This window comes from Haplochromis burtoni, unplaced genomic scaffold (genome assembly GCF_018398535.1).
Source record: "Haplochromis burtoni strain Fernald_Lab_line unplaced genomic scaffold, NCSU_Asbu1 Contig_432, whole genome shotgun sequence".
NCBI lineage: Eukaryota > Metazoa > Chordata > Actinopteri > Cichliformes > Cichlidae > Haplochromis > Haplochromis burtoni.
Window position 1 is genome coordinate 275,849 of NW_024582793.1, and position 10,385 is coordinate 286,233.

The 10,385-nt window shown below is 38.2% G+C and overlaps 1 protein-coding gene across 2 annotated transcripts in view; it reads left to right on the plus strand.

Annotated features, from left to right (window-relative positions):
• Positions 1-350: 350 nt before the first annotated feature.
• The window catches only part of nck2a (NCK adaptor protein 2a), a 41,097-nt gene continuing 31,062 nt past the window's right edge, over positions 351-10,385 (plus strand). The window contains exon 1 of one of the 2 annotated variants that reach the window (XM_005945096.3): positions 351-636. The gene's annotated coding sequence lies outside the window, so the exon portion shown is untranslated. The remainder of the gene's footprint in view (positions 637-10,385) is intronic. The other variant, XM_005945097.3, reaches the window with a different exon arrangement.

The window sequence follows — 10,385 nt, forward strand, 5'->3', positions numbered from 1 at the left end:
AAGGAGCAGCCGGCTGAAGGAGAAGAACCAGAATTCCTCTGGAAACAAAGTTTTGTGAAGCCTCCAGACACCTTTAAGGGCAGATATCCTGACGAATCATCTGAATCAACTTATTAAATAAAACTATTGGTTACTTTGAGATAAAAAAAAAAAGCCATAAACCGAAACATAAGACATATATGATTTAAAAACTTAAAAGAAAACTTTAAAAATCTAAAGATATTTAATAAAAGCCCATTTTTCCCACCTGGAAGTTACATTTCTGTCACCATCTCCTCCGGACTTCAAATTCAGTCTCGTTTGACTGCAACGTCTCTACGCCCAGAGGTATTTTATTTTGAAAGCAAAGAGCGGAAGTTGGCAGCCCCGTAGACTGAGCTTGAAACGAGTGCTTGAGGTGGAGGCAGTCAGCCTGCGACGGAAAAAAACAAGCTATAATAGGTCGGACACTTCATGCTCGGTTCTTGTTTTAAAAGAAAGAAAAATAGAGAAACCGGTGGTTATGTGGATGTAGGAGGTTATTTTCGCGGCTTTCGCGCGGGCTCCCTAACTTACAATTTGATTGGCGGGTTCTGGTTCGGGGTTTGTTGTTGAGCGTGTCGCTGTTTGCCCATTCTCACTGGAGTGAACACTAAGGTAAGCCTTGTAACCGCAAATGAACTGTGTTAAGTTGGTGCAGTTGGACTGGTTGCTTTGGCCATTTCAGTGCTGCTTAAACGACCGTTTTCAGTTAAATTTGACCGGGAAAAATGTAATTACAAGCTGAGGTAAAAGTTGGGGTAAAGAAAAACGGCAGCTTGCTCGTGCCACTTTGTAGGTTTGACGCTGGGTCTTTGTCCACTCAGAGGTGGTTTCACTGGACGCTGTGTGCTACAGCCTCGGTTTTTCCTTGCGTTTGAGTGGTTGCTGTTAACGAGCCACACAAACAGTGATATTTTTCTTTTTTCATTTTTAGAGTCAGAACAAATGGTTTCCAATTTATCAACTTTACCGTTTAGTATTTTTTTTGCGGAGCCACTTCTTAAAGGCCTGTAAGCGCAAGCTACTCAAGCAATCCTCAGGCAGGTCCTTTAGACTGTTTTCTCAGGCATCTGCTCTTGTTTGAGTAATTTCTCGCATTTATATCTCTGATTAATAAAACCCCACACACAATTTCCTGTCATTCTTTTTACATTTACAATGAGCTGCGTTTGTCAGCAGGCCTATTTAAAAACGCAGTGGCTTACACAATGAACCACATTTGCCAAAACACCATAGACTGGCGACTGGTGCCACATGCCGAGATTGTCAATGTTGAATGTCTAGTGGCTTTTCATGGTAACTACACCGTGCGTCCTCCTCATCAATAGCAGCAGAGAATAGCATGCATTGTCTGTCTTGCTGTGGCAGTTATTGTCCATAAGTAAAGTCCCCTTTATTCTAGAAGACGGGGAGAAATTTGCACTTGCATGCAAATGCAAGGACTGAGGTTATAAGAAAGCACAGTTTCTCTTTTTTCTTTTTTTCAACATGCAGGTACACTTGCGTGGCACACCTATTCTGCCGACACACCCTCTGACAAGAGCACCATGTTAGCTCTGAGTCTAGGACAAGGTTCACTCAGAAATGAACAGGTATGCCGTGTAGGCATGTGCAATAATGGAGCGATAAAGTGTGAATTGCATAAACTTCCATTACATCACAAAGCAAAGAGAGAACGCGAGTTTCAGTGCTTTGCATTTCCAGCATATCAGAAACATGACTAAAACTAGAAAGACTGCTAATGATACCGAGAAGTGCAGTAACTGCATGTACTCACTGGAAAGGTGAGCTTTTCGGGCTGACTTCACACTCAAGTAACATTTAGTATGAGTGTTGTAGATTATGTGGTGGTTCAGTTAAACCCTAAATTTGACCTGAAACTATTAGTTATGGGAATTACGGTGATCGGGTAATTTGGGTCTGATTCCACCTCACAGTGCATATTTGCTGCATTTCTTGATCCTCTATGATTGTAAGCTGAATATTATTGTATTTTTGATTGGCAGACAAAAAAAAGCGGTATTAAAATAACTCACGCCATGCCTCTTTTTTTTTTTCAATTTTACGACTTATAAACAGTTATAACTGAAAAAGTAATGTAGAAGTGAGTCAGATAATTGTTGCAACCCTGCTGTATCCTGTTGCATGCATGCTTTTAAATGAGGTTTCGATCTAAGGCATTTTTTATGTTTTATAGGTACATTTTGAAGGAATCATTGATTACCAAGTGTGTGCACATGTTAAGCAATTCTGTCATTTTAATGTAAAGTTGATTAAGTCAATTTTGCAGATGCTGCTTTTTTCCCTCTTTAAAGTCTTTGTAAACCAATTATTTGGGACTTTTTTTTCCTTTTTCTTTTTTTGGCTGGTTGCTCCAATCGCATCATTTAAAGCAGTCTTTCATTACCTCTCCTTTCAAGAATTTATAATTGACATGTTTCATTATAAGCTGGACTTGTAGAAGAGCCCTTTTCAAAATGACACACATTAAATTGGCTCCATGTGCTGCAGAGACTGAAACCAATGGTGCGTTCAGGCAGCCATCATCAATTAATAAAGTCAAACATTTTAAGAGTCAATCTGTGGGAACTTCCCCTATAATAGTCTGCCAAGTGTTAAATGCTCGAGATGAACTGAAGCATTTTTTTTTAACCAGTGTGTGATTTAGTATTGGGGTATTAAAACATGCATGGTTTTTCCTACCATAATGTGTCTAAGTGAATGAAGCAACCTGGACAACAGGTAATGATTAACCACATATCCAATCTGATAGAAAGAACAAACACTGGTGTTAATATATGACTTTGTTTGTTTCCACCTTGCATGAGCTTTGTCACTTGAAGTTGATATGAAGGCAGCTCGTAGCAAGTGTTGAACAAAATATTCTGGACGTCAGATGAGGCGGTATTGTATAAACGTTTGGTGCCGATTTAGAGAAAATAATATAATATGAATATTTCTTAGTATATGTGATGTTGATATATATACAAGCATGTAGATCGCCCTTGCATTTAGTGACAAATTGCTATTTTTCGTCTGCATGTCTTAACTTCCACTATCAAACTTGGAACATGTGCACGTTTGTCATTTGAGCTGCATTTTTTATCTTCTTACATACGAGATACTAATCCAAATCCTCTTTCTTCTGTGTATTTGATTGCACTTTTATGAGCTGTGACTAATTACTCTGCTTGTCTTTCTTGTATATGCCTAATGGGCCTTTAAAAAAAAAATCCCTTGCATACTGCCGCGCTGTGCCCACACAATATTTTGTTCCTCTGTTGTTTTGAGTGGAAGCCAGTGGAAAATGACTTTGTTCCGAGCAAGTGATGCTTTGCTTCTTTCTCATTTTGCTGATTTATGTGATTTGTACTTGAAGTGGTCTTTTTTTCTCTCTCTTTTTTTTAAGAGAAGGCGCTGAGTCGATCATATGCGATCTTAAATTGTCTGTAATGTAGCAATGAATCATTTATAGTCTAATAACATAAGTGGTAGTTAAATGATTTAAGATTTCGAGTGCAGGCGAACTATATCGTTTATGCCTGCTGTGAGAAAAGGGTTCTAAAGCCTATTGCATCATCCCCTTTTATTTTATGACCTATATTACATGGACTGTCTCTTGGAGAGTGAGGGTAATTTTATTTACACTTTCTTCACATTGTATGGAACGTTGTGAAGAAAGTGTAAGACACAGGTTTCTGTGTAGACCTCCCAAACAAAATAATAGAAATTTAGAGCAGAGCGATATGACCAAAAATATTTATCACGAAATAAATTTGAAAATTTGCTATAACGATATAACTTTCCTTGCTGACAGTTTAACCAAAAGGAATTTCCAGTGGAAATTGGCCGACATGTCCTCACCATAACCATGCATAATATCCACAAAACTTAAAAAGGGGTTATACACACACAATACGGTAATATTATATTGAAGCACAGTATGTGTCACTCCATGAGGCTCCTGACTACGATAGCGGTAATGCTCCGACAATCCATCAAGCGGTACGGCTTCGTAGCTTAGCAAAGTAGTACTAAAACATTTGACAGATTTTTGAGCACCGTGTACGACATAAAATCGTTTCGAGGTCAGTAAACACAACCAGAATTCATACATAAGGCACACGGGATTATAAGGGGTACTGTCGATTTTCAGAAAAATCTAAGGATTGAATTTAAGTGTGCCGTATTTTCCAAAAAACACTGTAATAACGACGGCCCGCTAGCATGCGCTACCAAAAATAGTGCTTTGTTGTGTATCTGACGGACGAAAGCTAAACCAGTTCCACACCACTGAAGTTGCAGCATTTTTACAAACCAATTCTGGTTTATCTGTTTCATTCAACGATCCGCTTTCCCCCTTCTCATTCTCCGTCACCGCCATACTTTTCCCGCCATCTGTGTATGAAAACAAAGGCACTGCACATGCGCGTTTTACCCATATTCTATCGCGATATTTCATTTTCTTATCATTGCCCAACATTATACCAGTATTACCGTGAACGGTATGATATGGCCCAGCCCTAATAGAAATTTATTTCCAGCAATATTTTCAGGAGCCTACAGCAGGGGGAAACATCCATGGAAAAGGATTTTTTTTTTTTTTTTCATGTGGAAAGCATAACATTTCGTGTCCCTCAGGGAAAAGGCTTACTAGGAGTGAAGAAGGAATTAATAAATGCTGTGAGAAGACACTGAGCAATGCTTCTGAAGAGAATCATGATGGAAGCAAGATGAAGGCCATCTCATTGTCATTGTAATCATCTGTAATCTGGGGAATAGTTGTCCGAATAGGTGTGTGTGTGTGTGTGTGTGTGTGTGTGTGTGTGTGTGTGTGTGTGTGTGTGTGTGTGTGTGTGTGGTCTTGTTGGTGAAATATAATCTTTCTTCATTTAGGTTTTGTTTGTTTTTAAAGTTGGTGTTATTTCCTTCAAACCACGTCACTGCAGCCCATCAATGTTTTTTTTTTTTTTTTTCTTCTCTTCTGTTTTTTCAATGTTATTATCAACATGGCTCTGGGATGGAAGTGTCAGCCGGTCACTTTAGCACAATGTGGTTTATTTGAACAAATATTGAAAAATGGAAAGTTAAGTTATGCACAAATATTGTTAGTGTATAAAGTGATCATCATAAGAATCATAAGAATTTCCCCTTCCTTATCTTAGTGTGCTACATCTGGTCCGAGGTGTTGCTTATTCTGTGCAATGATTTTGCATGAAAAACCCTTTCCCATAGACTTTTATAGAACCATAAATCTCTTTGTAACTGGAGCTATCACCATCTGGTGTCTTCCAGATAGATGCAGATTGTTAGGGACTTCCGCATTGGCTTTATTTCACCAACATGGAAGCTGTGTCTGTTTTATACTGTTTATGGCTGTGGTAGGCCCAGCAAACAATAGAGATCCTGCACTTGACGGTTAATGTTGCATGCAGTTGTGGGTGAACCATGGGAGAGATCCTAAGCAATTCAGAGATAAAGGCAACTGTTAAAGTTCCTTTAACAGGTTCAACTTTATAAACTTTGACACAAAATACATCTACACCAAGTAAAGTGTATATGTATCTTACTGATTAAAACTCTTCTTTAGTAATCTTAGCTGCACCTGGAAAAAAATGTGGGAGTTTCAACTTTGAGTTTTATAGCTAAACTGAATGTTTAAAATGTATTGGTCTATCGTGGTTATTATTTCTTCTCTTTGGAAGCCAAAATGTAGACATTCATTCCTCTCTTTCTGTTAATCTGATGGCATCTGAACATGTCTGCTGCAATCCCATTGGCAATTTAAGACTCCAGTCACACGGGCCTTGACTTCAAAAAAGTATAACAGAATGAGTGATCGGCCGCTGTAAGTGTCTGTAACAGTATAACCTAGGCACGAGGCTTTATTCTAACAGATCTAGTAACATTTGTATCTCATCATCAAGATAGAATGATTCTTTGTTAACAGGTAGGTGTGTACCTACTAAGGTTGGGCAATATGTAAAACTTTTCCAACTGAATAGTAAGTCTACTAACCGACAATAGGCAATATAATTGCGAAGGTGACTTTTTGATAGGTGGAGCAATGTAATCATGCACACACTGATTTGCGTGTTTAGAATTTATACGTTTTGTTTGGTGGGAATATTTGACCACCTTTTCTTGTTTGTTTCAGCAATAATATAGCTACTTTTTTGGATTATTCGTTTATTAATTTATTTGAGATGCGCCAAATACTTTACGTCAGATTGTCTTTTTAAAATGTCTGCTAGAAGAGATGATTGGATTTTTAACTTACTTTTTTTTGTGTACTGCCTTTCCTTCTTTCTTTTATGAGTTTGAGTAAATGAATCGCTGCATTTGGGCGCACTCTGAGAAGGGTGCATTTGTTCGCAGCTGGAAGAGGGTGCTGTTAAAATAGCGCTATTATTTATTTTATTTTTTTCCGTTGACTGCTTCTCTTAGCTTCTACCAACATTATTAGCAAACTTACTCATGGGCAGATGGATGGATGGATAGACAGATGAATAAATTGCTCTTGTAAAAACGATTGGTGAAAGGCTCGGCCTATCGTTGATATATTCGTCCAATCGCTCAAACTTAGTACCTACCTGTAAGAGAAGTGTCTGCTATAGCTGAAGGTCTCAGCTCACTAAAAAGAAAAAAGCTCACTGTTTTCTAAAAATGCCATAAACGGCAATAATACCTGTAGAGGATTAAAAAAAAAAAAACCCACAACAAAACAAAAAGCCCTTTGGAGTGACAAACAGACTACTTCTTTCTGCACAGAGGATGGTGTTGGAACATCAGGCTTTTTCCACATTTCACCACCAGCCCAGGTCCATAAACATCACAGAGCACAAGAGAGTTTGTGTGACTTAAACGCTCACACAGACCTCTCCAAAACCAACAAACACCTTTCATGTTGTTTGTTCTGTTAAATTGTTAACTGAGTACATTTGATGCATTGGGTCCTAGTCTATATAAATAAGACTTAAAGTCTTTACTGTAATGAAGATGGGTCAGATTAATGAGATTTACCAGTGTATAGTATTATCTGAAGTCTGTTTTTTGCTTTATGTTGTTTTAAGTTTTGCCCAGAGTTTACTTTATAACTACAACATCAGACTTTCATGCCTGTAGCACTACATCTTTATTTATATTACTTTATGATAGGCTAACAAAGCCATGAGAAACATCACCTGTTGAAACATCAGCATCTAAACATTTAGTGTCTAGTGGACACCACACCCCAGGCTGTCGCTTTTGGCTTCTTCTTCTTTTTCTTTTTTTTTTTTTCTTTTTTTTTTTTTTTTGATGACTTTACTCAGTAGTTTAGACTTACTGTTGTCTTTCCTGTGTTCCTCTTTTGTTCCTTGAGTTTGTCTAGTCTCTCCTTCTTGTCCTTCATTTCTGTCATCACCTCCTAGCTCCATCCCCTTCCACCCGGTTCGAGTTCCTAATTCATGCCCAACAACTGATCTAACAGTCTGTTGGCTTCAGTGTCCTTGTGTCACCACTGGGCATCAGGCCTAATCCTGCTCTGTGATGAAAGGGAGGTGGCAGGGGTGAGTGCTGGAGGGAGGGGAGGCTGTGAAAGAGTAAAGCTGGTTAGAGTACGATTGCACAGTTTCTCAGTTTTGCATACTCTTATCCACAGAGTCAAAACTGCACACTTTTTTGCAGTTTGAGGTTAAGACCTGAGTTGCAAGTTTGAGTGCAAGTTAGGGACATTATATTGTATTTTAAAAACAGAAGAGAAGACGGCATATTTCTGCAGACAGCTATCGAGTTTGAGGCAATACGTTGGCAGGTTTTCTTACTGAAATGATGGATATAGATGGAGATTTGAGGGTTGGGAGATGTAAAGCTTCTGAGGTCTTCAGGGAGATTACCCATGCAGACTATGATTTCAGCTTCGCTTCACTCTGTGGAGAAATATGACCTTAAATTTATAAACCTTCCAGTGAACTGCTCATTAAACAGTAATCAAGAGTCCACTGCTGTCCCACATGTTCCTTAAGCAGGTATGGGGTTCAGATTGCATAGCAGAAAATTGCTACTTGGGCTGTGGAGAGAGAATCTGAGCGAAGGTGAAACCCAACACTTTACTGTAAGAGTTTAAAACTTTGGACAAAAGTTTGACATCTTACTTTGAGTGCAAATAATGACATAAATAAAAAGTCACATTTTATGTTTTAGATCAATATTTGTGCATCTCTAAAATTTCATTAGATTGATCAAAAGTGAAAATAACTATAAGTACACCAAAAAAATTAGTGATCAAATACTGATGCGCCCTTTACCCCTTATGTCTCAGATTAGAAAGAATTTAAAAGACTAATTAAAGGCCACAGCACCATCTTATTCAGACCATTTGCATGACTTCGACATCTAAAAGTTGTGAAATGAAGATAAATTTATATGGCTCATGGAAAAACTTGAACTTTTTGTGAGTTTATTCCATCCTGTTGTTTTTCTGCGGAGGCTTCGACAGGCCCTTCATGCTCTAATTGATTTAATTAAGTGAACGTTTTCCCCTTTGGCTGTACTGATGCAGAAACAGGCGGCGTGCAGACAGAGCATGAGGGCTTTGCTTATCTGTATTTCACAGAAAAATCCAAGTTCCCCTCCGAGCATCGCAGCCCACGTTACTCCCATCCCTCTGCGGTTCAGCCTCATTAACAAGCTCTCACCATTCCTATGGACGCTGTGAAAGGCACTCGCACTCTAGTAAACATTATGATTCATATTTGTGATTAGTTTTTCTGAATGGATGAGTTATTCCGCATAGGGCGCACATTCTGCAATGGAGAGACATCGGCTATGTTTTTATGAGGTAATCTTGTCACTTGGATTTGTTTTTTTTTTTTTTAATGTTAAATATAAAATTAAACAAGCTAAATAATATTTTAAGAAAAAAAGATAACAATAGCCCTATGGAAAATTTGGGACGATGTTTACTTTTCTTTATTATTGATTTTACCCTCTTGTTTACTCAAAATTACTCAAGCATTGATAACTCCAATGTTGGCCTGAGGAACATGCACACATGTACTACCTCAAATGCCAAATGATGTTTTACCAGCTGTTCTTTATTCCTGCCAGTAATGAACTTCAGCCGGGACTAACGTATAGGCTCTTCACTCGATCTGCCCTTGCTCTAACCTCAGCGTGAATGCATCTTGACCTGCCATTCAGATTTGCCACTGCAGCTGCTGCGTTCTTTGCTAAATTACACGCCTCTCACTGTTACAGGTTGGAATGACGTGTCCAGTAATTTCGCTAATTGGCTAAACTCATCAAAACCTAGTAAGATTAATTTGAAAAATGGGAGCAATCTGATTTGGGGAAAAAATACTTATGACCTTCAATGTTTTGACAATTTAGGAAAAAAAAATGTTCTTTCAAGCCAGTGAAGACTTGGGGAAGTCACTGGTTTATGGCTTAAACCAAGTTTAAGAAGTAATTCTCTCATTAAACCATAGAGTTAATTCTAACAGATTGAAGATTGATATGCATTGTTCATTGTTAATACTGTTAATCTTGAAGTTGCTGGTTGTCAGATTTTGTTATTTTTGCTGATACATATACGAGCTGCTTTCCCCTGTTTCCAATCTTCCAGAGGTAATAGGCTGCAGGCTGTAGCCTTATATTCAGCTAAAAACATGACTGTGTTTTCAGTTGTAGGCTGAAAATGAAATGGAAAATATTTCCTCTTACAAATGGGATGATTTGAATTGGATAATAGGAAATTGTTTTTATTTTTTTCTGACTGAAAATTGACCCAACATTCCCAAAAGATCCACTGCCCTACCAGTGCAAACAATCTAGCTGTTTGCTTTGCCTTAGTTTTGTGAGTCAGTTAAGCTTTCATTCATCTCTCAGAGTTTATCAGCTGAATATTTCTGATTATAAGGGGCACACACTACCTCTGAGTGCAAATGTTGCTAACTGTGTCAAAACAACAACAAAAAACCCCACTGATTTTAATTTTGCAAGGTTGCATCAACCTCCTCATACCACAGAGGGACTGCTTTACACACATACATCCATACGTATGGATGATGGAGCCAGCTATCACTGCATCTCTCCAATTTAGATCTTAATGCATTAAAAAGCCCTTGCCTTATCCACATCACTGTGTGACCTTTTTTTTGTTTTGTTTTTTGTTCTGAAGAGCCTAGTTTACATCATTTTTCTTATTAAACTCCAAATGTTTATGATATTGTGATTCCGAGGTAAAATCACATGTAGTTCTCTTCAGCAAAATATAATTACAAATTTTATTCGGTATCATTTACCAATAACATACACAGGAAGCAGTGGTCTGTCGTGTGTGTGTGTGTGTGTGTGTGTGTGTGTGTGTGTGTGTGTGTGTG